The 27,401-nt window shown below is 41.7% G+C and overlaps 1 protein-coding gene across 2 annotated transcripts in view; it reads left to right on the top strand.

Annotated features, from left to right (window-relative positions):
* The first annotated feature begins 4,035 nt into the window (after positions 1 to 4,035).
* LOC139162083 (ephrin type-B receptor 5) overlaps positions 4,036 to 27,401 on the top strand; it is a 254,307-nt gene continuing 230,941 nt past the window's right edge. For both annotated transcript variants that reach the window (XM_070742108.1, XM_070742109.1), the window contains exon 1: positions 4,036 to 4,721. The gene's annotated coding sequence lies outside the window, so the exon portion shown is untranslated. The remainder of the gene's footprint in view (positions 4,722 to 27,401) is intronic.

The following is a 27,401-nucleotide window of genomic DNA, read 5'->3' as shown; positions in this document are numbered from 1 at the left end:
ATCTTAATTCCAATTTTTGATTCATCTAGCCCCGGCTTTCTCATGATGTGCTCTGCATATAAGTTAAATAGGCAGGGCGACTGGTTCTGTGTCCAGTTCTCACTGTTGCTTCCTGACCTGCATAGACCGATAGGTTTCTCAAGAGACAAATAAGGTGGTCTGATACTCCTATCTCTTTAAGAACTTGAAGGGTGGTTTACAAATCTAATTAAAATAATAATAATAATAATAATAATAATAATAACAACAACAACAACAACAACAACAGTGCAGTCAGGCGGTAGGGAAAGCAAGTAGGATGCTTGGCTGCATAGCTAGAGGTATAACAAGCAGGAAGATTGTGATCCCCCTATATAGAGCGGTGGTGAGACCACATTTGGAATACTATGTTCAGTTCTGGAGACCTCACCTACAAAAAGATATTGACAAAATTGAACGGGTCCAAAGACGGGCTACAGGAATGGTGGAAAGTCTTAAGCATAAAACGTATCAAGAAAGACTTAATGAACTCAATCTGTATAGTCTGGAGGACAGAAGGGAAAGGGGGGACATGATCGAAACATTTAAATATGTTAAAGGGTTAAATAGGGTCCAGGGGGGAAGTGTTTTTAATAGGAAAGTGAACACAAGAACAAGGGGAGACATTCTGAAGTTAGTTGGGGGAAAGATCAAAAGCAACGTGAGAAAATATTATTTTACTGAAAGAGTAGTAGATGCTTGGAACAAACTTCCAGCAGACGTGGTTGGTAAATCCACAGTAACTGAATTTAAACATGCCTGGGATAAACATATATCCATCCTAAGATAAAATACAGAAAATAGTATAAGGGCAGACTAGATGGACCATGAGGTCTTTTTCTGCCGTCAGTCTTCTATGTTTCTATAATAATAATAATAATAATAATAATAATAATAATAATAACAACAACAACAACAACAACAACAACAACAACAACAACAACTTGCCACAATTTGTTGTGATTCACACGATCAAAGGCTTAAGCATTGTAATGAAGCAGAAGTAAATGTTTTTCTGGAACTCCCTAGCTTTCTCCATGATCCAGCATATATTGGTAATTTGATCTCTGGTTCCTCTGCCTCTTCAAAATCCTGCCTGTACTTCTGGTAGTTCTCGATCCATATATTGCTGGAGCCTAGTTTGTAGGATTTTAAGCATAATTTTACTAGCATGTGAAATGAGTGCAATAGTGCGGTAGTTTGAACACCCCCATTATTGAGAGGGTAAAGTGTGCGGAGGCAGTTGCTGTGTCCCTTTCCTTTGAAATAATTTGCCCTTGGTCTTGCAGAGGTTAGTAAAAACTGACTTGTTCTGGGGGGGGGGGGGGCTTTTTGAGAGCGATTAATAGAAGCCATCTGCATTTTGCATGGTGGCTCTGTGTTTTCTTGTTTTGGTTGCAATCCTGCTTTTCTTATTCTGCTGTGAATCTGTGTAGATTGGGATCTATATTAACCAACTAAATATGCTGCCCATGTACACAAAGAAAGCTTGTGGGAATAGTAAGCTATTCAGAGGTATACTCCTATCCCTAAGTTCCAAGGAACCCTGGCTTTATCTAGAAAATAATCTAACAACTCCTGACTTTAGACTAAGTTAAATGGCTTTAATTATGCTAAGCATGTCCAGTTTTTAAAAAATATTTCTATGAATGATGGATATTTTATAGCAGGAATCTTGGTGGGAGATTGCTGCTTTCAGAGGCCATGAGGCCAGCGAGCTACCATGGAGAAACAGATAGGACTATGGTTTTGAATCAATGACATTGACAAGTCCTGTCATGATATTCTGAGAGAAGCCTGGCTATTGTAGAAATTTACCCTAAAAACAAGGAGAATGGTGTGAAAGGAAACAGTAGTTCTAACCTACTCATCCTTTTTTGTCCTGCCTCAAATTGGAATGGGAGATGTAACCTCCAGTGCAATGTAGTGATTTATAGCAGAGGTCTCCAACCTTGGCAACTTTAAGCCTGGTGGACTTCAACTCCCAGAATTCCCCAGCCAGCTTGATTTGAAGGCTGGGCAGATCCAAATCACTACTCAGATTACTTGTTGGTTCTCCCGATACAGCATTTGCCCGCATTACTATTTAATCATCCTATTTTACCACATGTGCAAGCTGTGGTACAGTAAATTTGTACCTAATTCTGAAACATGCTCTCATGCAATTTAGCCTTTAAACAAATGTAACAAAATCCAGATGGCTGCTTTTGTTAGAGAAAAGTTATTTCAGAAGGGGGCAATTTGGACCCAAACATATGGGAAGTGTATATGTGTTTAACTTTCGCACTGTCTATGGTTTTTCTCTAGCTACTCTTTCTCTTCCCATAGGATTCCTGAAGTATGTTTATCTTTTGTGCACTATTTGGCTGGTAAAATACCCGCTGTTTGGCCCGATCAAGTAAAAGTAGTTCAACGCATTTTCAGTTTTGAAGTCTGGAAAATGTGAAACTATACGGGAGCTGTGATTACATGACTCAATGGAAAATATCCAGATTCGAGGTATACATTTTCAAAATTGTTTGGAAAACTACCTTTTAGGAAGCTCGGGGTTTGATATTTTACAAGCAGCCTTGAAAATTGCGTAGTAGTAAGCACACTGTTCTGCCATAATTGGGAAAGCTGAACATACCCATTTTAATTGGAGGATTATTCAACTACGGCTAATCGCAGGCAGCTAAACTTCCATCTTTCGGAAACGTAATTGGTAGAGTTGAAAATGAGTATTTGAAGTCTCTGCTGCTTCTCTAGGAATGATTGAGTGTATGCATGGGTTTTTTGGGGGTTATTTATGTATTATATGCTATTTGCTGTTTACTGCTGTAATATTTTATATTGCTTTCTAGTTGTTGTGATTATTGTGAGCCGCCCAGAGTCCTGTTGGAGTTGGGCAGCATATAAATATCACTAAATAAATAATTTAATTTATTTATAGGACTAGACTACCTTCGGGTTAGGCCCCACAGAATCAGCCTTCTCCAGGTCCCGTCGACCAGACAATGTCCGGCGGGACCCAGGGGAAGAGCCTTCTTTATGGCAGCCCCGGCCCTCTGGAACGAACTCCCTCCAGAGATACGTACCGCCCCCTCCCTCCTAGTCTTTCGTAAAGCTCTGAAGACCCACCTCTGCCAGCGGGCATGGGGACCATAAGTGATGAGATTGTCTCCGGCGGATATTATGAATCGGATGAATGTGTATGACTGTACATGAGGTTTTTTAACACTTTTAGTGATGTGTATAATTCTTTTAAAGTAATTTAGATTTCTTTTATATATTGTTGCATTTCTAATGTTGTACACTGCCCTGAGTCGCTTTGAGAAGGGCAGCATAGAATAAACAAACAAACAAACAAACAAATTTTGGAACCTCTCAGCAAGAGAGAACGAAAGTAATCAAAAATAAAAAAGAGCAATTGTCTTTTTGTTCGGTGGTAAACTTATTTTCGACTTCTTTTTCAATACTCCAGCTTAGAATCTACGCCAAGGCCTTGGCCAGGGACCAAATTAACTGATGTGGAAGACAATCCCTTAATTAACCGGCAGCCTTAACTTTACCAGAAAGGAAACTTCACATGGAGCTTTTATGGCGGGCTTCCTGCGGAGAGTCGCCTCAGCGGTTCCACAGGTATCCCCGTCGTTTGTTACGCCCTGCGGCCAGCAAGAACCTTTATGGTCCCCGCGTCCTGCTGCCAGCCTGAGACGGAAGTCCGTGACGAGGTGGCGGCGCAGGTGGCGGCGCAAGAGCGCGGCCAAATCCAGGTACCTTTGGGCTTTAGAGCCCCAGCTTTGTGAGGGGCGTGTGTGTGTGCGTGTGCGCGCGCGCGCTTGTTCGGCCGAAGGAGCCCTTCGCCACCAGCCGGGAAAGGGCGCGCGACAACAACTTTGCGGATTCCTCGCAAGATTTTGCTGCCGCCGCTTCTGCTGCTGGCGGGTTGGGAGCGCGGAAGGTAGGGCAGGGCCTGTGTTTGGAGCTCCGCCTTCAGGACGCCGGGCTGCTCCGTTTGGGGGGGGGGCGACGGAGCCGGTGCGAAGCGAGGAGGGAAAGACCACAGCTGCCCTCGCGGGGTCTGCTTGCGAGAGGATCGCATCCGAGCGCACCCCCCCTCCGCAGCTTCGAGTCGCGGCATCGCTCGGAGCAGGGCAATTTCTGCCGAGGGGAGCCAAGTCCCGAAAAGAAGCGCCGCGAGCAGGAGCGTTTGTGGGGAAAGAACCCTTTGGCTAGCTGGCTGGCGGAAAAGGCGCTTTGACAGGGAAAAGCTGCTCGCCACAAGACGCCTCCCCCGTCCCGAGCCGAAGATCTGGACTGGGCGACGGACTCTGGGAAAGATCCGGGCCACAAAAGGGGGAAACCCGGAATCCCCCCGCGTTGGGCAATGAGAACTCTCTCCTGCTTCAGGAGCCCAAGACAACAGACTGGATGAGCGGCCGGCTGGCAGGTTCCCATCTCGCTGTGGAAAGGTCGCTGCTGGCGAGATCCGAGCGAGTGGATCCCTGAAAGGGATCCCACAAAAAGATATATAGTATATATATATGTCTGAGCGAGGACGAGAAAGGGGAGCGGCGAGGAAAGGGCGATCGGAGGAGCGCTTTCCCAGGTTCTCCTCTCCACCGCAGATTTGAGCGAGTCTTCTCCGCTTTTCTTTTCTCTCCCTCCCCCCCCGGAGAGATCCCCCCACTCGGATAGAGCATCCTGACCGCACCAGCCAGGTGGGTTACTTTGGAGCAGAGTTTGAGCCGCAAACTGCTCGATTTCGCCGCCTGCTTTCCTGCTTGGGGTGGGTGGGAAGGGTCGTGGGGCCCATTGGAGAATCCATTGGAACCCAGGAGGCTGGGGGTTCTCTGTCCTCCCTTTTCCCTTTCTACAGATCGGGCTTCTTTCTTGTGTCAGATGGCTTTGGCTAAAGGCGGGGGGGGGGGGAGGAGGGAAGTAGGGAGAAGAGGCATAATTGAAAAATCAGGTCATGATTTCAAACTGCTGCACAGCTGGCTCGTGGCTGTTCCACGTTCAAGCATAGAGGCAGCCCCCCCTTTTTATGCTGGGTTTTATTGTTGTTGGATCCACTTCTGTAGCTGTAATCTTCTCCCTCTCTCTCTTTTCACTCCACCAACACCCCCACTCCAAATTCTGGAAGGTTTATGAAGAGCATCTGTTGAGCTGTACTTGACTTGGTTTCCCCCACTCCGCCCCCAGGATGAGATCTGTGTCTGTTGGGGGGGGGAATTGCATCCTGTTAGATAAATGCTTATTCCTTTGTGTGGGGGGCAAAAAAAAGAGTGGGGGAAAGGAAGAATTGGGGGTGCAATAGAGTTGAGGGTCAGCAGAAGAATGCCCTTTGATGGGAGGGTTTGCGATACCCAGCTGCCTCACCTTGCATCTTTATTGCCCCTGCCCTGATAATATATTTTGAATTCCCCAAGATAAGAGGGGTTTGCAAACATCTGTGGTCTCTTTTTCGCAGCGTCGGTCAGCAGCTTGCTTGCATCTCTCCCTCTTCTGTGAAAAAAGAGATTCTTCTCAACCCCTATTGCAATGTTGCAATCATTCCTTTGCAGCCCCCCTTGAAAACCCCCCCAAACAAATGGATATTAGAGACAGTATTACTTACATCACCTGGAATTCCCCCTCTCCATTTGCCCTGGCCTGAAGGGGAGGGGGAGGGAGCACCCCCCTTCTTATTAGAAACACGAGTCAAAACATGAAACTTGTCAAAAGCTTTCTTAAATCACAGCTAATCCGCTCCCCCTGCCAGGCTGGTCCAGACTGGCTCCCCGCTTTCTATTATGTGGGATACACAATGAATGATTTTTCCTGTCTTTGCACAGATTATGCATTGCATTTACAAAGGCAGTGGGAATCACACAGACATGGATTTGTTAATCCGGTGGAAAGCTAGTATGATCTGCTACCATGCTTTTCCATTGCTAGATGGGGCTGTGGTGGCCATTGGCCTCTTTATACAACCCGGTGGTGTTTGTGCGAGCTTCTTTTCTGCGTTTCCTCTGGTTTCAATGTTCAGTTTTCCATGCGTTGTGACAGGGAGGAATTGTTTCTGACTGAGCAAGGCTTACTATGTTGTAGCTGCAAATGCTGAAACTTGCAGGATCAGCCCTCACAGCAATAGCCTATGATGGACATTCGGTGGGTAACCTAAGAGTAGGGTGTACATATATGGAACAAAGTGTTGGTCATGACCTTTAAAGCCCTACATGGCATTGGACCAGATTACCTCCCGAACCGCCTGCTACCGCACGAATCCCAGCGACCGATAAGGTCCCACAGAGTTGGCCTTCTCCGGGTCCCGTCGACTAAACAATGTTGTTTGGCGGGCCCCAGGGGAACAGCCTTCTCTGTGGCAGCCCCGGCCTTCTGGAACCAACTCCCCCTGGAGATTAGAATTGCCCCCACCCTCCCTGTCTTTCGTAAACTACTCAAGACTCATTTATGCTGCCAGGCATAGGGGAGTTGAGATATTCCTTCCCCCTAGGCCATTACAAGTTATGCATGGTATGTTTGTGTGTATGCTTTGTTTTATAAATAAGGGTTTTTAGTTGTTTTGTTATTGGATTGTCACATGTTGTTTTTATCATTGTTGTTAGCCACCCCGAGTCTACGGAGAGGGGTGGCATACAAATCCAATAAATTATTATTATTATTATTATTATTATTATTATTATTATTATTATTATTAAATGAATCTTTTTTCAGAGACTGACTAGAAGGAGGTTTGAAAGAAGAAGCTAGTTTTGTATCTATTTATCTCTATTCGACTCTGCTAAGCAGATTTCAATACTTTTTTTTAAAAAAAAGATCTGCACAACCAGTTTGAACCAGAGGTAATAGTGGAACAAATATATGTTCTGTGTAGCTTGAAAAGGGCTGCCTCTCTCACATGCCTTTCAAGCACTCTCAATTTACATAATTTATGCAGTCTAGGAACAGTTTAACCCTGAATCTGTTTATAAGATTGCAACCTTATGTGCGGCAGTGCAGAACATACAGTGACAGGCTGGGTTCCATCCGGCACCTCTTCCTTGGGGAAGTTGCCACCTGTCATTCAGCTTTTGGACTTTTTGCTGTGCAGTTCCATGTGCAAGACGCTACTGTATTTTGGTATGAATGGATAGAACTGCAAAATGTTCCACAACTGGGCTGTGCAGACAGATGAATCCAGCTGAGCTGCCCACAATTGCTAACCATTCATGAGATGGAAGTTATTTCTGCCTCTTATGAAGTTCCTCTACCAAAGCACACACAACTGACAACTTGCGTTGGGCAACATAGCTGTCTGGTTGTATTTAGACACATTTATCTGCCCGGCTCCAATCAATTTGGTGTTTACCTGAGCAAGTTGATTGCACTGTTGGCAATTGAGAATATATTTCTCCTTTCAGAAATATTTTAGAGGTTGAAACAAGTGTTAGCATAGATGTCCTTTGTCTATGGAGATTCTCACCCATCCAGGTCATGGTTGTCCCCAAAGTGTTTTTTCAAACGGCAACTGGACTTTGTTTCTCCTTAAAGATGTTTTGCTTTGATATTCCTGGAGGCGTCTGTAATATGGTAAAAGATTTAGCTTTACTAGATAAATGGTCAAAGCAGTGGAAGCTGCAGTTTAATGTTTCCAAATGTAAAATAATGCACTTGGGGAAAAGGAATCCTCAATCTGAGTATTGTATTGGCAGTTCTGTGTTAGCAAAAACTTCAGAAGAAAAGGATTTAGGGGGTAGTGATTTCTGACAGTCTCAAAATGGGTGAACAGTGCAGTCAGGTGGTAGGGAAAGCAAGTAGGATGCTTGGCTGCATAGCTAGAGGTATAACAAGCAGGAAGAGGGAGATTGTGATCCCCTTATATAGAGTGCTGGTGAGACCACATTTGGAATACTGTGTTCAGTTCTGGAGACCTCACTTACAAAAAGATATTGACAAAATTGAACAGGTCCAAAGACGGGTTACAAGAATGGTGGAAGGTCTTAAGCATAAAACGTATCAGGAAAGACTTAATGAACTCAATCTGTATAGTCTGGAGGACAGAAGGAAAAGGGGGGAAATGATCAAAACATTTAAATATGTTAAAGGGTTAAATAAGGTTCAGGAGGGAAGTGTTTTTAATAGGAAAGTGAACACAAGAACAAGGGGACACAATCTGAAGTTAGTTGGGGGAAAGATCAAAAGCAACATGAGAAAATACTATTTTACTGAAAGAGTAGTAGATCCTTGGAACAAACTTCCAGCAGACGTGGTTGGTAAATCCACAGGAACTGAATTTAAACATGCCTGGGATAAACATATATGCATCCTAAGATAAAATACAGGAAATAGTATATGGGCAGACTAGATGGACCATGAGGACTTTTTCTGCCGTCAGACTTCTATGTTTCTATGCTTCTCATCCAAGAAACTTGTTTCTGTTTGGAGAACTGAAAAAACTTCTTGAATGAGAAGTAAAACGTTTTCAAGGAAAAACAAAAGTGCCTTTTGAAAAAGCACCTTTGGGATATAGGCCTTTTAAAATCTTTTATCCCTTTCCAATTTTTTGCCAAAATATTGCTGTGATCATAACTCACCTACCCACCGCTTATCTACTGGCCCTAGATTGAATAATCCCACTTTTGCTATGCGCATTTAACATCCTGTTCATGCTAATGGTGCTCGTGCAAGTGAATTTCCCTGTTAGACGATCCACGTGCATGCAAATTCCCTCTCTTTATCACACTTTGCTGCTTCTATTGGCAGCCAAGTCTGCTCCCTGCATAGACTGGTAGAGCTTCCTCAATTAACCCCAACCTCCAACAGAAACAATTTTTACTGCCAAGTTGAAGCAAGATTGTTGCTCCCTTGTCTTGCACGATGAACGTATTATTCAACTTACATTGCACTGTTTTCTCTAAAAAGAACCCCAGTCTTCTCTGAGTTGAGCTTGATTTCTGGTCTCTTATGTGCTTGGTCCCATGATATGGATTTAGCCAAGTTTTTCTCCATCTTAAGATATTTATTTTATTTTATTAATTAATTACTTTGATTTCTACGCCATCCTTCTCCTGAGACTCAGGGCGGCTTACAACGAATATAAACATGTTAGAAATCTAAGTAAAATTACAATTTAAAAATCCCCATAGTTAAAAGTTAAACAAACTGATTCCTACATCATAACTCACACATTCATTCATTGGGAGGGGCAAGATATAAAAATTTCAATGGCCCCAAGCCTGCCAGCAGAGTTGCGTCTTTAAATCTTTACGGAAGGCAGAGAGATTGGGGGCAATATGGATCTATGGCCGGAGCTTGTTCCATAGGGCTGGGGCTGCCACAGAGAAGGCTCCTCTCCTAGGCCCCACCAGACAACATTGTCTGGCTGACAGGACCTGGAGAAGGCTGACTCTGTGGGACCTGGCCGGCCCCTGGGATGTATGAGGCAGAAGACGGTCCCGTAAATAATCTGGTCCGATGCCATGTAGGGCTTTATAAGTCATAGCCAACACTTTGAATTGTGTTCGGAGACTAATTGGCAGTCAGTGCAGCTCGCGGATATATGGACTTCACCTCCCAGAATTCCCCAGCCAGCATGCTAGGAAATTCTGGGAGCTAAAGTCCACATATTTTGAGATTATTGAGTTTGAGAAATCTTAGGCTAGCCCACCTGAACTTCCTAGAGGACTTCCATTCAAATACTAAGTTGCTTAAACAGTATATTGTATCTTGTGAGTGTAATGGAGATATTGCAAAGTGGTAGTTTGATGCTTCAGGGAAGCTCAAAAAGTTTTGCATTTTGTGTGTATTGATATTTATTCTGTGGACACATGAGCCAAAGACCATAAAATACAGAAATGCATTTTATAGCGCATCCTGTTTCGTCTGATTTGCTTCACTTTTGGTCATGGTGCTTTATTGGAGACTGAAGTTCCAATGCAAGTAATCTTGAGAGATTTTTAGTTTTTTTTTTAAATTAATTGAATGGTGGATTATCTATCAGTTTTGAAATGCCAACCCTCTGAAGAAGGCAAACATATTAAATAAAACTATCCTATGAAATACAGCTGGTCTACGGATTGCTATTCCACATTCCTAATTATTAGTAGCACTTTAATGCTCCGAATTTAGTAGTTGCTTGTACTTTCAATCCTGCCTCTGGTTTTTCTCTTCAGTATTTTTACAGGACCTTCTAGAATCAAAGCATATTCCAGATTCAGTATCAAAATTATTGAACCAGGTTGAATCCAAGTTTCTTTCCAGAGACATTTGATAGGCTACCTGTTATGGTCTCACCACAGATGTTTCTTAATATATCAACATTGGTTATATGTGATGGTCTTAATGTGCCAGAGGTGTTCACAATGTGGTTTCCTTAGACACATTCTATCAAGAACAGCCATTTACATAAGGGTATAATGATGGCATGAAGTTTATTTGATAGGGATGGATCTGTTGATGATGATCAAGGACACATACCAGTGTAGGCAATCTGCTACCTCCATTTTTTCTTGCATAACTGGGATCCTCTTTGACCTCATTGCCAACATGGTATTTTACAAAACACACGATTGCTATAGTAGACGGCTAAAATAGGCTTTGTATAGTTTACAATAGAGCAACAACTGCACCTCCATTTAAAAAGCCAGAATCATACATGTGCATGATGATATCCTACCACTTAATTTTGCATAATTGAAATGCCCTCCCCAACTACTAAACTGGTTGTCATATGCAGTCTTGAATTCTATGTGTATGGAATCCCAATTCTGCCAAGAATGCTGAGTTTTGAAGCCTTATAAATTATGCAAACTCACAGAGTTTGTCTTTTCATAATCCATAATGCTAATTTTACTAGACGGCTTCTGCTTATTTTGGAATGGGAAAGAAAGTTTCTACTTAGGTCATGGAAAAATCTTTGTTCTTGATTATAAAAATCTTTATATCTTCAAGAAACTAGCTCCTTTTCAGAGAAAGCTAAACTTTGTGCAATAAAAACACATTGTATACTGTCAAATTGTTCTATTTTCATGGGCCCGAGTATAATAGTCTCTCTCCCCACTCTTTCTCTCTCTCACACAGTTTGATTCAGCAAGGATTTACAATATGATTTGATTATATATTGATTTCTAGATGCTATTTTCCAATAAATTATCAAAGGAAGAAATGATGTGGTTTTACTCTGAAGTATTTGTTATACAATCCATATTGTCTATTAGTAATAATTATATAGGATTATTTAAACTTGCTTTGCCACTCGCAAAAGTTAAGCTACCAAATCTATCTAATTTAGTTATTTCTCAGTAGCTTCTAGCATATTTCCAGACCCTTAAAAAATATCCTGGTTTTGATCTTCACAGTTTGGAGCTGTGGGACTTGTGGAATTGCCTTTTCTCACATATATGTAATCAATTTTTTAATGCCTTATATATTACCATGCTACTTTTTGAATTTATACTTTGTTGGAAGCTGTCATGAAAAATTCTGTAAGAGTATAGGTAACCTGTAAACACTTAAGAATAATAATGGATTTCTTTTCCCTAGGGAGACAAGTTGCATATAAGTATCTGTCATTTATAAATCAACAATATTGCTTTTTTTCACCAGATCTATCTGCACATACTTACCACAGATGCAAAGCAGAAGAAGCAAATAAAAAAATATGTATGTGATTTCCTGGAGGGGATATCTGTCTATCACAGGAAACACAGCAGATTAAAATTTATAAATTTCGAATACTATTTCTTCTTCTAAGAAATAGAAGGCAATTTTTTATATTTTTAATTCCTTTGAACAGATGTGTTATAAGGGCTGTTTCAGGCACACGTGTGAATTCCTTGCAATTTTCAACATGTGTCCAATAGAGATCTATGTGCAACATTACAGATAGATTCAATTCAGCACATATTCTTTTTCTAGACTCATGTGCTTAATGAATGGGAAAGCAGAATTGGGCTTTGACCTCCACTGGTAAGTTTGTACATCTCCCCAGTACTACCTATTAGTATCCATGTGGTTGCATATGCATGCTCAGGAAAGGAAAACTCATGCACCTGATCTTCTACGGGAAGCCTGTTCCTCTAGATATCCAACTGTGTAAACCCCTCTAAGACGTACGTGTGCCCAGTATATAATTGATGGAGTTAGAGACCAGTCATTGAAGGATGTTAAGATGTCTGACTGCCTTCGCAGTGTTTATTGCTTTTATATCATTTTCCAAGCAGCAAAATATCCTCTTGATACAACCTAGATGAGATCACGTACCAGCCAAGGATAGTGTCCTACCTCATCCTGGCAATGTGAACTGAGTGAGGTCATATAGGTACGCGAGTCCTGCTTTAGGTAGGCAGTTTGCTGCACACAACCTCTACATCGGTGATTTTCAACCTTTTTTGAGCCGCGGCACATTTTTTACATTTACAAAATCCTGGGGCACACCACCAACCAAAATGACACAAAATGACACCCTAAGACACTCTCCTCTCTTTTTCCATCCCTGTCTCCCCCCCCTTGTGTGTGTATGTGTGTGTGCGTCTATACACACTCTTAAACTATTTCCAAAAACAAGTGAGGGCTGGGGTTTTTTCTCTCTCTTATTCTTTGGGTGCTTTTTATCATATTCTTTAAATCAAGAATCACTTCTCTCTCTCTTTTGTTTCTCTCTCTTTCCTCTCATTCTCTGTCTCAATCATTTTCTCATTTCTCTTTTTTCCTCCCCCTTTTGCTCATTTCTCTCCCTTCCTCTCCTTTTGTCTCTCTCTCTTGCTTTCTTTCTCTCTTGCTTTCTTCCTCTCTCTTCCTCTCTCTCTCTTGCTTTCTCTCTCTCTCTTTTCTTGCTTTCTCTTGCTTTCTCTCTCTCTCTCTCACTCTATCATTCTCTCTCTCTTTCTCTCAGCAAAAAGTTGCGAGACTGGAACCTGAGCTTCCTTCTTCGTGGCACACCTGACCATGTCTCGCGGCACACTAGTGTGCCACGGCACACTGGTTGAAAAACACTGCTCTACATGACCTCTATCTCTACATCTCACTCTTTTTTGTTTTATTAAACAATGCATCTTCATAAGAGTGGTTAATAAAAGAGCCATAATCAGTAGAAGAATATCACTGCAATTGCTTATACAGGGCATAAACCTGATTCTAAAGCAACATGGGAGGGGGTTTGGAGTGAAAATCTATGATACACATGTTGAAACAGGAAGGAAGACACTGAAAAAAGCAGCACCCACCAGTCAAAATAACACAAATAAGGACTTAAAAACGTAGGATATTTCCCAATAAGCCTGTGGGTAACCAAGTCAAAGGCTTTCCCACCAAGATCCTAAAGTATCAATTTTCAAATCAAAGGCCAAATTGTTTAAAATATTGAGCTGGTGCTGGATAGTTCGTGACTCATCCAAAATGTTGAAGCAGTGCATTCTTTCAAAATGTTCACAACCCAAATGTTGATGCAGAAGAAAATAATCAATAGCAGCACTGTTTTGTAAAGTAGCCTTTCTCAAATATTGCAGCTCATGGTTAATTGCTGACATAGTGGAAGAAGTAGCATTAATTGTTTTTGCTAAATTATCGCAACAGCATTAATGTTAAGGTAAGTGCGAGCAGCAAGTGCTGGCACACCCACTATAGACACAGCCAGCGCTACCTATTCCGTTTTACTAAGTAAGGCTGTTTCGGAGTCACAAGTGCTATCTAGTGTGACCCCATGCCGAGAACGGCTCGAGTGAATTTGTTGTTTGGAAAGCAAAACAGGAATCAGCCAACTGGGGCAATTCTGCACTTCATTAATATTAGCAGGAAAATAATTAAAAATTTCTTGACCACATGTAAAAAAAGTAGCCAAACATAGAGAAAATTAAAGGGATTTTCCTCAAACACGGTACAGTTTAAAATAGGTGAGTTAATGCGAAAGCAATGAGGTTTTTTACTTGAAGATGTACAATTAACTACTTTTGCACAGGTTATATTTGGAGGGATTGCTACCACTGGGGTATACAAAGCAATTTCATCAGGGAGTAAATAATAAGCAGCGAACCCCCAATTAGGTATAGTCCCATAATTAAAATTCCCATTTTAATAAGAATCCACCCAAGCCATTGAAGTTTTGAATGACTGCAGAAGGGATGCAAACAGAGACTAAGCATGTAGAAAGCAAATTTTCCATATCATACACTTCAGATAGGCAAAATACCTAATTTTGTGTGCTCTTAGCTAGCTGCACTCATAGGTTTTGCTTCATTGGTTGTTCGAGTGAATGTTTGGGTGGGATGACAGCTGCTGTTGCCCAAGGGCAGCTATTGACAGTCAAACACAAACCCATATAATGATATACCAAAGCCAATGGATAACATTTGCGAAAAGAGGCTTAGGCTGTAGCAACATTAAGCTGACATAATGCGGGACTATTCAACATTCCCTGTGGTAAAACTGTCCAGTGATAATGTTTTTTTAGGTTCTGAATGATTCACTGCAGGCAGAAGTAAATGCAAACTTTTCCTGATCAGGGGGGCATAGAGAAATAGAGGAAAAAACCCCAATTGTTTAAATCAATTACCATTACTTCATGATCTTGGGGAATCAAATTAGGATTGGGCATTCTGCACTGTAAGGGGCTATAGGTTGAATACATGAATTAATTAAAGATTGTGAAGGAAACACAGCTTGCCACTTCTTTTTTATGGCAAATACAGGAGTATTCCATGGGCTAATATAAGACACAATATGACCAGCAAGCATCTGATCTTTGACCACCTGGTGGAGAACCATCAATTTTTCAGGTGGCATGGGCCATTGATCAATCCACACTGGCTCTTTAACAAGCCAAGTCAAAGGTAGGGCAATAGTCTCAGTCTTCCAAAGTGAGGGTGGAACCCAATTTACTAAGTAGGTAAATCAGTACCTAAAAACCAATAACTTATTGGACCCAAGCCAGCATGGCTTTACTGAAGGGAAATCATGTCAGACTAATCTCATTGATTTCTTTGACTATGTCACAAAGGTGTTGGATGAAGGTGGTGTTTGTGAGTGACATAAGGGAAGTTTCGGTAGGGAAGATTTGCCTATTTGCCGATGACTCTAAAATGTGCAATAGGGTTGATATTCCTGGAGGCGTCTGTAATATGGCAAATGATTTAGCTTTACTAGATAAATGGTCAAAGCAATGGAAACTGCAGTTTAATGTTTCGAAATGTAAAATAATGCACTTGGGGAAAATGAATTCTCAATCTGAGTATTGTATTGGCAGTTCTATGTTAGCAAAAACTTCAGAAGAGAAGGATTTAGGGGTAGTGATTTCTGACAGTCTCAAAATGGGTGAACAGTTCGGTCAGGCAGTAGGGAAAGCAAGTAGAATGCTTGGCTGCATAGCTAGAGGTATAACAAGTAGGAAGAGGGAGATTGTGATACCGCTTTATAAAGCGCTGGTGAGACCACATTTGGAAAACTGTGTTCAGTTCTGGAGACCTCACCTACAAAAAGATATTGACAAAATTGAACGGGTCCAAAGATGGGCTACAAAAATGGTGGAAGGTCTTAAGCATAAAACCTATCAGGAAAGACTTAATGAACTCAATCTGTATAGTCTGGAGGACAGAAGGAAAAAGGGGGGACATGATCGAAACATTTAAATATGTTATAGGGTTAAATAAGGTTCAGGAGGGAAGTGTTTTTAATAGGAAAGTGAACAGAAGAACAAGGGGGCACAATCTGAGGTCAGTTGGGGGAAAGATTAGAAGCAACATGAGAAAATATTATTTTACTGAAAGAGTAGTAGATGCTTGGAACAAACTTCCAGCAGACGTGGTTGGTAAATCCACAGTAACTGAATTTAAACATGCCTGGGATAAACATATATCCATCCTAAGATAAAATACAGGAAATAGTATAAGGGCAGACTAGATGGACCATGAGTTCTCTTTCTGCCGTCAATCTTCTATGCTTCTATGTTTCTATGAGGTCACGCCCCCAAAGGCTGACATGAATATCCAATATCGAGGGGTGGAGGTAAGTTGAGATAGGGATCCAGTTTGGTATAGTGATTAAGGTGCTGGCCCAGAAACCAGGAGAATGTGAATTCTAGTCCCACCTTAGACGCAAATCCAATTAGGTGACCTTGGGCCATTCACTTTTTTTTAGCCCTAGGAAGAAGGCAATGACTTCTGAGAAATCTGTTGCCAAAAACTAGCTCAAAAACACAACATACAAAAGGTGAGGTAGGCTGATCTGAGAGAGAGTGACTGGCCCAAAATTCCCCAAACATCATCTGAGAGGGAATTTGAACTTGAATGTCTCCAGTACCAATGCAGTTATTCAATGATTGTATCACAATCTAATAATCTCTGAAATTATCCAGGATGATACAATCATATGCAATCAAAACTCAGAAGTATTTTGGAATCAGTTTACTTTTCTAACTGTATATTTTTTTCTTTTCAATGACAAAACAACCCGCAAACAAAACAACAAAAACCACCACCCAACACTAAATGTGGGTTTTGTTTTTGTTAAAATATAAGCTGGTCAAAGATCAAACAAAGACGATGATGATGTTGTTTAAAGTATATGCAGTTCTTTTGGAAGCAGTTTAAGAAATAAATGGCAAAAATAGTTATACATCTGTGTTGTACTGTCTGGTAAAGCTTATGCACGTACTTTCTGCATTTCTGCACGTGGTGGTAGCATCTGGCTGGCACTTCTGGAAGCAAAATATTTATTTTACGTTTTCATTCATTTGTTTGATTAACTACAGCTTTGGATATTTCTTTTTTTTTTTTTTTTTGAAAAAAAAATCTGGCTCTGCTCACTTTCATCTTTGCTTCACTGAGCTATTCTTACTGCTCTTGTTTTTGCACTTTGCACAAGATTGAATATAGCTATTGGATCAAAAAATAGTTGTCCTCTCTCATTGAGAGGGAATCCTTTTTTTGCTTTGTCTGTGGGTGTTGGAAGAACCTTGCAATAACTCTTCAGAAATTTATTGTTCTTGAGAAACCTCTTCTAACAGATTTGCAGTTTTCAATCCAGCAATCTCTGCACCCAAAACACAGCAACAACCCAATAACAACAGGTGGTAGGACTTTTTTTTTCACTTTGGAAAAAAACCCAACAGCTGTTAATTATTATTATTTTGGCTACAATATTTTGGAATCTCAACCTTTTGCAAATGAACCTTTAAATTGCAGGTGACTTTTTAAAAATGCTGTCACAGATCAGATTGTCTCACAGCGCCTGGTTGTTGTGCCGGGATAAATTTCTTGCACTGGGAGAGAATTGTACGGTGTCTCAGAGACACTTTTCTTGCCTACAGGTTGAAAAGGAGCTGCAGCTTTACCAGTTGATTCATCAGATTGTATAAAGTGGCCCTTCCACTGCTGGGCTCTTCTCTTGTATTAAAGCCTTGAAGGAGGTCTTGCTAATTGATGAGGTATAAATGGCTTTGTCAGAGAGCTGCTTGTAATTCCAAAGGGGCACCTGCTTATCCCTTTACACATGTCCCTGCAAAGATTTTTTTTCTCCCCCTTTCCTGTACACAAAATGCTGCTCTGTGCTGTTCCCTTCCCATCACCTCTTTGTCTGAGAAACTCGGCTGCCTGTAGCTTGTTAACCTCCCCTGGCTTTTCACATCCTCTCCCTTCTTCCCTCCTTCTCTGTGTGTTCCCCATCTGGGAAGGTCACACAGAATTGATGCAGGGCAAGATTGCTCCAACACGTTTTTTTAAACAGCACCTGCTCATTACACCTCCCTTGCCATCATCCTTCTTGCTTTCTCTTCCAAGCCTCAGCCATTCGGAACATGCGCTGCCATTTGTGCACTCATCTTCACCTCTTCCGTTCGTCTTCCCAGCAGAAATCCATCCCGTGGCAATTATTAATGCACAGATCTGGCTTCCCAGTTAACTCAGAGACCTCAAGGCTGTATCACTATAAAGTATTCAGTATCAAAATATGTGGCTCATTTTATCAATCCTTGTGCCTCTACAAGCTTGACTGTGTAGGCTTAGCCGGCTACATCTTTCCTTGATTGATTGTTGGGGAGAAATTTTCATCTGGTTTATCAGAAAATTAATAGCACTCTTGTTTATTTGGGATCCTGGGACTGTTAAAATTTAACAGCTAAATTATCTCTCATCTCCTTCAGTGCTCTTTCCTTCTACTCCGTGATAGCTAATTATAATTTCCAAGGAGCTCTAATCCAGTGTTTCCCAACCTTTTTTGAGCCACGGCACATTATTCATATTTTCAAAATTCTGGGGAACACTGAAGGGAGAGGGGATGGGCTAAAGAAAAGTTTGGACAAAAAATATCTCTTCCTCCATTTCACTCTATTTCTCCCTCCCTCTTTCTCTCTCTTCCTTCTCTACTTTCTCTCTCTCCATCCCTCTTTCTTTCTTTCTCTCTTTTTTGCTCTCTTTCCCTCTCCCTCCTTCCCCCCTCTCTTTCTCTCTCTCTCTTGCTTTCTTTCCCTCTCTTTCTCTTGCTTTCTTTCTCTCTCATTCTCTCTCCCCTCCTTTTTCTCTCTCTCTCTTTCTCTCTAGTTCACTACGCCGGCAACAGAGAGAAAAAGAAAGAGAGAGAGAGAGAGAGACGGAGCCCCTCGCCCTCCCAGACCTCCGCAGCGCCTGGCCACGCGCCGCCTCCCGTTAGCCCAGCCGACTTTTCCCTGCTGCCGTTTTCTCTTCATGGCGCAAAGCCACACAGTCCCGGACTCCTGGATCGCTCACTTCTCCGGCCAGCAAGCCGGCTGCCCAGAAAAGCATCGCGCTTTTTCAATGCGTGGCGCTTTCCTGGGCAGATGGCTTTGCTGACCAGAGAAGCGAGCGATCCGGGAGTCCGGGACTGTGTGGCTTTGCGCCATGAAGAGAAAACGGCAGCAGGGAAAAGTCAGCCGTTTTCTCTTCATAGCGCAAAGCCACACAGTCCCGGACTCCCGGATTGCTCGCCCCAAGACAGGAGGCGGCGGCGGAGGAGAGGGGGCGGATCGCGCCCCAAGGCAGAAGGTGGCGGTGGAGGAGAGGGGGCAGATTGCGCCCCAAGACAGGAGGCGACGGCGGCGGAGGAGAGGGGGCGGATCGGGCGGGCAATGGGGCAGGGCAGAGAAGCCAGGGGCGCGTTTGGCCGGAGGCATCGTGGGTAGGCAGGGGCAGCCGCGGCTCCCTTTACTCCTACTGCCGCACCTCCCCGCCCCTGCCTCCTTTTTCCCGCCTTCCTTCTTTGGGGCCCAGCAGGAGAACGCTGGATACGGCGGTCCGGCACTGGCAGCGCCCCGCCCAGCTGGAGCTTCTCTAGGTCCTAGCTTCGCGGCACACCTGACAGTGTCTCGCGGCATACTAGTGTGCCGTGGCACACCGGTTGGGAAACGCTGCTCTAATCTGTCCTTTCATTCAGTATCTGTGTAAGAGTTATTTGACCATAGGTGGAACAAAAGGACTTTTTTTTGTTTTATGAAATGCTTTGTAAATTATAAATATGCAAGGAAAAAGGTAGTTAAAAGCAAATGGACTCCCGTGACAGGTGTAGAAACCATATGATATGTCATATGCCCAGAACAACAATATGGACATCTTAATGTTGACCACTGGAGAATTGCCAAGTACAGCCACCAACTGTTATGTCATTAATATGAGAGAAGAGTTCATGCAGGGAGATTTTTAAAAAGTCAATAGAATAGAGTAGAGTAGAGTAGAGTAGAATAGAATAGAATAGAATTCTTTATTGGCCGTGTGTGATTGGACACACAAGGAATTTGGTGCTTATGCTCTCACTGTGTACATAAAAGAAAAGATACATTTGTCAAGAATCACGAGATACAACACTTAATGATTGTCATAGGGTACAAATAAACAATCGGGAAACAATCAAATATTAATATCAAGGTGCAGCAGCTACAACTAAGAAATCAAAGCCCAACCAATTTTTGATCCCTTCTTTGAAGACGCCTCTCTGTGAGGGAAAAATTAACATGAAATTGCACTTAATGTGTTTTCCTGTATTTATAGATCATGTGTAGCTCTGAAATCTAGTGAATGGATTTTTAAAAAAATTGGAAGACAAACAACATTTGGGATCACAAATTGCTGAAGCAGCTCTAAAATGAGGCCTGAATTTAAAAGGGAAAGGGTCAGATTCTGCTAGAAAATGCCAGTATTTTATATACTCTTGTTATAAAATCTGAAATTTGTATTTTTTCATATCTCTTGAGTTTGTATATTTGTAATTGGATCAAGTATGCTTAGAGGAGGGAACATATTGAAGTTCATGTTAGATCTCTAAAAATGATCCTTGCCCCCCCTCACTTAAAAGCTTATTTTCAATTTCCTCCATTATAACTAAATATGCTGCCTTATGCTCAGTTGTTTCATTTGGCTCAAAACCTGACTTCTACACACAAAAATATAATTGTAGCTGTGTTGCTCTGAGAAATAAGTGAAAACTGAGAAGAAGCAAAAAATCATTTTGTTTGCTCCCAAAGAATAAATGTAGTTTGCTATGGCAAACACCCAATATAGAGTTTGTGTTTAGTTTACTTTCTCTGTCTTGAGATTCTTAAAAATGTGGCCCCCTCGTGGCTTAAAAAAACTAATTTGGGGGATTTTTTTTTTTACCTCTCCTTTCCCTTCACCTCAGTTTGTGCTATTTCATTTGTCCTAACTGAAGGATAATGCTTCTCCAAAGTATTTAAAAATAAGGATTTTTTCCTTAGCTTTTGTTAGGAAACATCAATAATTTATTAAACAAAGTGCTTAACAATCTCTTTGCTGCTCTTCTTGACAGGCGGGAAGGACCTGTGTGAATGATCTGTGCTCAGGAGGCTGGCTGATTCAGATACTCAATATGTTGTTAGGTAGATGCTCATGGTAAGGCAGAAAAATCAATGGTAACGGGCTTGCTCATCAACACCTGAGCACGCTGCTAATCCATATTTTACAACAGCAGCATGTTTAAAAAGCTGTTGAGAATCTCTTGCAGTTTGATGGTAATGGGAACACTTAGAAAGTGGCTATTGGATGTCTCTTGGTGTTTCCAGAATCTATCTCTCCATGAAATAAAAAGTAAAAAAATTAGCACAACAGGGTGAGGTGCTATAAGGGGACCCCCCCCCCCCCCACTTCTTTTGTCAATTTGGCTTCATCTGTGCTTTATATGTTTTACTCTGAACCATGCTGACAGAAAAGCTATATTCTTTAGGGAGATAAAAGAAGAATATTAGAAATGGAACGGCTACACAGTAAAGGTAGTTCAATCAATGTTATATTCTTCCCTTTTAACTTTTTAGGTTTATGGTTAGGTTTATTGGATTTATATGCCGCCCCTCTCCGCAAACTCGGGGCGGCTCACAACAATAATAAAAAACAGTACAGTACATAATACCAAATCCAATGCCCACCCATCTAGTTACAATTTAAATTAATAATCTCATAAAAACAGTATATATAAAAAACAGGCACACAGTCAATCAATCAACAAAACAACATGGGCAAGGGGGAGGTGTTTTACTCTTTTGTTATTCGTAAATCTGTTTTTAATGACCCAGGTATGTTAGATAACTATAATGCTAGAGGACTGATACAGCCTGGGGATAATAAGACCTATGATCCAACTGATTATTATCTTACAAATTTTATGAATCAGACTGACAAAATATAATTGTCACGCAGTTCTGTCCTTTCTCTCACAATCTAAGACTCTGGCTTTTTCTGCCAGTTTTTTTCATCCTCTTGTTGCATCTGCCCAACCATGTTGTTGTTACTTCTGAACCACAATTTGCTCCAATTCTAGGTTAAAAACTTCTTTGAAAAAAAAAATGGCTTCAGTTCCAAAATTAAAGATAATTTATTGTTACAGTTGGTCAGATTGTTGGTTAGATAACACAGAAAGTTTAACTTCTTAATAACTTATGAATAACTTATGAAATAGGAAAATGCTGCTTTTAAATGCCAATTGATATCTCGGAATAAATCCTATAATCTCTGGTTTGAAGCATGGCTTTTAAAAAGTAAACATTTGTTGGACTGGATTGGTTTGCTGGAAAAAAATGAGCAAGCCGCCCCGAGTCTACGGAGAGCGGCAGCATACAATTAATTAATTAATCAATCAATCAATCAATCAATCAATCAATCAAAGAAAGAAAAAAGGAAACAAGAAAGAAAGAAAGAAAGAAAGAAAGAAAGAAAGAAAGAAAGAAAGAAAGCCAAGATCTATTTTCACATTTTATTTTAGCAACTGGTTTTTCAGCATCTTAACAAATTCTCTTTGATCTGATACACATTGTTCCTCAACAATGATTTTGAAGTCATGTGGACTTTAGGCAAGGTAACTGTATCTAATTCATAAAAAAAAATAGTCAATTGTTGATTTTTTTTTACCAATTGAGTGAATGGGGCAGGGTTTGATTTTGTTATGTTTATATATCCAATTGCCAGGGGAAAAAATGAATGGCCAGTAGTAATTCCCCCTACTCCAACCCAATAGTTTTAAGTAACAACAGCTGGTTTCTTTTCTATTCATGGTATACACTCATAGAACAGAATCTTTTTGCCAGGCAAAGCTCACTTATAAAATATCCTTCATTTAAAAGAGAAACAAACCAAGCAAGCAACATAAATATTTATCACTCATACATTGTTTTTGACAGTATGTTGGTTGCCCCTTGCATCTTCCATTGTTCTTTTTATTGTTTGCAGATGTATTTGTCAGCTGCCCAGAATTATTTGGTTAAGATAGGAGACTATATTCATTTGCGAAATAAACAAATAAATTTTTGCATTGGTTATCATAAATCAATGGCAGGCTATGTTCACATGTGCTATAATGCTTAGGCCATTTTCTGAACTGCTCTGGAACTTACTGTTGTTAGTAGAGAGGTGTGTGTTAGTGGTGAGTTGTTCCCAGTTCAGAACAGTTCCTAGAACCGGTAGCGCTGGCAGCAGGAGGCTCCACCCACCCACCTGGGACGCTTATGCGCAGAAGCGTTGTGCGTACGAACCGATATTAAAGGGTTTTAAAACCCACTACTGGTGTGTGTGTGTGTATGCGCGTGAAAAATACAGCCTTAGCAGAAGAAAGAAAGCAATTGGGGGGGGGGGAAGGGAGCTAAGAACATTCTGCATGGTTTTTCTAGAAAGAATGCAGGGAGAAAAGACAAGGGCTCAGCAGATGCTTGGAACTGGTTTTGTGGCTAAAGAAAGAGACTAGAAGAAGCACTGAATTGAAATCCAGGAATTCCTAGGGAAAGCAGGTAGAAAAGCTTGATTTAGATGTAAAAGAAAAAAAACCCCAGAAAGCTCTGGGGCCAGTTTGGGAGATGCTAGGGGCCAATTGAAGAGCCAGTCAGGAAGAAAACGTCTGAGTGATCCTAGGGAATATTAGTGGCTACATTATTTATAGCAAATGGACAGCCGAAAAGGAGGTTAAAAATCCTTCTTGACTACCAGTCTCTTGTATCTGTGTTAAATTGTGCATGTCTCTCATTCCCTAGAAATGTTGTTGATGAATTAGGAGTTTAGAGAAGAGCAGCAGAAGCTATTAACGGGCCGCAGAGGATTGATGAGGTACATTACTAAAGGGATGGCAGATACAGGCTAAATGATGACTAAAAAGATTGCTTACAAGTGTCTGGAGAGTGTAAAATGATAGACAAGGTACGCCCCCCCTCCAATGGATTTAAGGTTTTTTGATAGCCAAAGTGCACACATTTTTTTTTTTTTAAAAGAATTAAGATAGAGCGAATACTTTTTTATCTGAAAAAGTGAGTGAGCAAACATTCCCTACTCCTGGCATGTGATGTTTGACCTTAGGACAACCAGAGGTTCTTTTGTGAAGGATGGAAGCTGTAATCCAGTAGATCTGGAGGGCATGAGGTTGGGAAAGGCTCGTTTAGAATGTTTAAGAGTACAGTGGTACCTCTACCTAAGAATGCCTCTACTTAAGAACTTTTCTAGATAAGAACCGGGTGTTCAAGATTTTTTTGCCTCTTCTTAAGAACTATTTTCTACTTAAGAACCTGAGCCTGGAAAAATTTCCCAGGAAATTTGAGAGTGGCACGAAGGCCTGATCAGTTTCCTGCCATTCCCTTTTTAATCCCAGCCATCTCGGGCTTTTCTGGGCTGCCAGAGGAGCCTTTGGGTGGCGCTTAAGGAGGCTTTGGCAGTCCAGAGCAAATGCAGCATTTTCCTTTCTGTGGGCACTTGGACAGGGAATAAACCTCTGCCAGCGCCAAGCGAAAAGAAACGCTCCCTTCGCTCTGGGCAGCCGAGGAGTCACCACAGTGAAGGAAAGGCGCTGGCTACAAAGCGAGTGAGCGAGAGGAAGGGGAGCCCTTCAGAGGCAGCAGGTAGCAGCAGCAGCAGCCAGTGTATGGGAGGCAGTGTATGGGAGGAAGCCTCGCGCTGGGTGTATGGGAGGTGAGTGCTTGCCACCTTAGAATCCCTCTTTTTTTTTTAAGCCTTAAAGTTTAGGATTTTTTTGATTCCCCTCACCTCACCTTCTTCCTTCGGCAGCGACTGTCCTCCTCCTCTTCTTCCTCCTCCTCCTCCCACCCAAATTCCAAGCTTCTATTTCTTTCCTAATGGGTTTGCACACATTATTTGCTTTTACATTGATTCCTATGGGAAAAATCACTTCTGCTTAAAAACGTTTCTACTTAAGAACCTGGTCACAGAACAAATTAAGTTCTTAAGTAGAGGTACCACTGTAAATTACCCAACTGGTGCATTTCTTATTAGTTGCAGAGATATTTAGAGGAATGACTTGGGAAAAGTTATAGATCAGTGATGAGTAAACTTTTTGCCATCGTATGCCAAAAGCCCGGGGAGCCTGGAGGGGCCTGGCACATGCGTGCCCACACTCATATTTCAATGTGCCCCACCCCCGTGCATATATACGCAATCCCCCACCCTCTGCCTCTTTTGGCATGGTGGCTTTTTTGCCATCACGAGGCTACTGAGGTTTTATAGGAACCTGGGGAGGGCGAAAATGACTTTCTTCACTCACTCCAGAGCTCAGAAATGCCCTCCCAGAGCCTCTGTGCAGGCCTTTTACTTACATCAAAATGGGCAGGGAAATTGGAGAGGAGCAAGGCGTGGCCAGCTGAAAACCAGCTGGTCAGCATGCTCATGGATGCTGGAACTGATCTACAGCAGTGGCTCCCGTGCCGGATAATATGTCTCCGTGTGCCACCTGTGGCATGCATGCCATAAGTTTGCCATCATTGGTATAGATCAGTGATGGCGAACCTATGGCACAGGTGCCACAGGTGGCACACAGAACCGTATCTGCTGGTACATGAGCTATTGCCCTTGCTCAGCTTCAATGTGCATGTGTGTGCCGGCCAGTGGGTTTTTGGCTTGCACAGAGGCTCTGGGAAGGCGTTTGTGGCTTCCGGGGGTGGGGGTGGGGTAGAGGAGGGCATTTTGTCCTTCCCTGGCTCCAGAGAGGCCTTTGGAGCCTGGGGAGGGTGAAACATGAGCCTATTGGGCCCATCAGAAGTTGGGAAACAGGCCATTTCTGGCCTCCAGAGGGCCTTCGGGAGTGGGAAAAGCTGTTTTCACCCTCCCCAGGCATTGAATTATGGGTGTGGGCACTTATGCATATGTGATATTGCCTGCTTGTGTTCTTTTGGCACTCAAGGAAAAAAAGGTTCACCATCACTGGTATAGATCATTCTTAACCAAATAATTCTGCTTGTTCCATTGGAAGAATTGGAAGATCAGTAACTCACACAGAGCTGTTCACCCCACTTCACAATACAATCCTTCAGAGATCCAGGGAAAAGTAGAGAGGTTTTTATTGGTAAGGCTTCCTGAGACAAACAGCTGTAGCCTTCGAAGTGGTGCTGAAAGCTTCTTTGTTTGGTTTGTTTCAAGTAAAGCCACACACATACAAATATTTGTCTCCATTTGACATACGAGGAAATTTGAAAAAGACGTTAAGTAAACAGATTCTTTCTCTGAGTCCTTATTCACTTTCAAGTTTGCATGATTCCATTGAAAACAACTCTGCAGACCCTCAAAGGGGGAAAGGATTCTATCCTTGCAGAAAAAAATTGTCTGGGCTCGTTCCAGACCTTGCTGTGAATCAACACAGACATTTGCTCTGGGCGGCTGAGTAGTGGTGGTAGTGGCAGGGAAGCTCTCTCCCTCACTTTCATATTTTGTGGGTAATTGCATGGTTTTCCATTCAGATGTAGGTGATAGGTCAAAGAGGTCCTCTCCCCAAGCCCCATGAGATATAAATGAAGTTGTGAGCAGGTAGGATGGAAGATGGACTCTGTCTGAGGTTGATATATTGCTGTTTCTTCTAATTCCAGCATTAAAAATACAAACACATTAGAATGTGATGCTACAAAGCCTTTTCTCCAAGATTTTGGAAATTCAACCAAATCTTCGATAAAAAACTTTGTAGCATCACATTCCACCAATCAGAAAGGTACCAATCAGGAAAGCATAATTTCCCGAAAAGAACGATCAAGGCTTTTCTGAATGTCTCTGGAGATGTTTGCTTGCACCTATGAATCTCAAAACCGATGATGGTGATAGTGAAACATAGGTTTATGCAGTCTTGAGCTCCCTCACTTCTTTCAATTTTAAGCTGACTTGAGCAGGCTCAACATGGCCGTAATATTTTTTTCCCCAGTCACCCACATTATAGTTCCCATGCTGTGGATTGTTAGATAACATAGGAGACAGAGAGAGGAAGACAAATTTATCCATGTTCTCATGAAAGAAAGACCTAAAACAATCTCCAAATAAGCATGCTGCAGCTTCAGTATACAATATTGCAATGTTTATTAAGGATTCTGTGCTTGAACTCTGATTCTGATCTTTGTGTAGACGTGCCAACAATTTGCATGTTCTTGAAAAGCAACTTCCCACTTCTAACAAGCTTTTGTAAAATATATTTCCCAGTGTGTATTATAAAATTACAGTGAAAATTAATGTACCTAAAATTCCACTGGGAACAAACACCAAACATGTTTATATATTCCTTTCAGAAGAGGTAAATAAGGTTAACCATAATTAATCTTTTTTTTTAAAGTTCCCATGTTATTCTAGGAACTGAGTTTTTTTAATGAAAAGAAGGAAAAGGGGAAGGAAAGATCTTGCCCTGGGACAAAAACAAAAGAAAACACAGATATTGTATCAGATGAGATGAACACATATTGACATGGTGAATCTTTCTTCACTTATTAATTTCCCAAAGTTTGTGTTAATAGTGTTGGTATGTTCAGAGAAAGCTGACTAGACCTGATTCTTGGTCTATCTTTTCAAAAGCTGGATAGGGGCGTGCATAAGTGCACTAGTGTGCCTTCTGTCCCCTGTCCAATTGTCTCTCCTTATCTCATTTATCTCTTCTTCCTTTCAAATTTGTTCACCTATACTTTTATATCTTTTCTTCTATTCGTTTCTACATATCTATTCTCTTCAATG

Source organism: Erythrolamprus reginae, chromosome 2, assembly GCF_031021105.1.
Source record: "Erythrolamprus reginae isolate rEryReg1 chromosome 2, rEryReg1.hap1, whole genome shotgun sequence".
Classification (NCBI taxonomy): Eukaryota; Metazoa; Chordata; class Lepidosauria; order Squamata; family Dipsadidae; genus Erythrolamprus; species Erythrolamprus reginae.
This window is presented reverse-complemented; position numbering and strand designations above follow the sequence as displayed.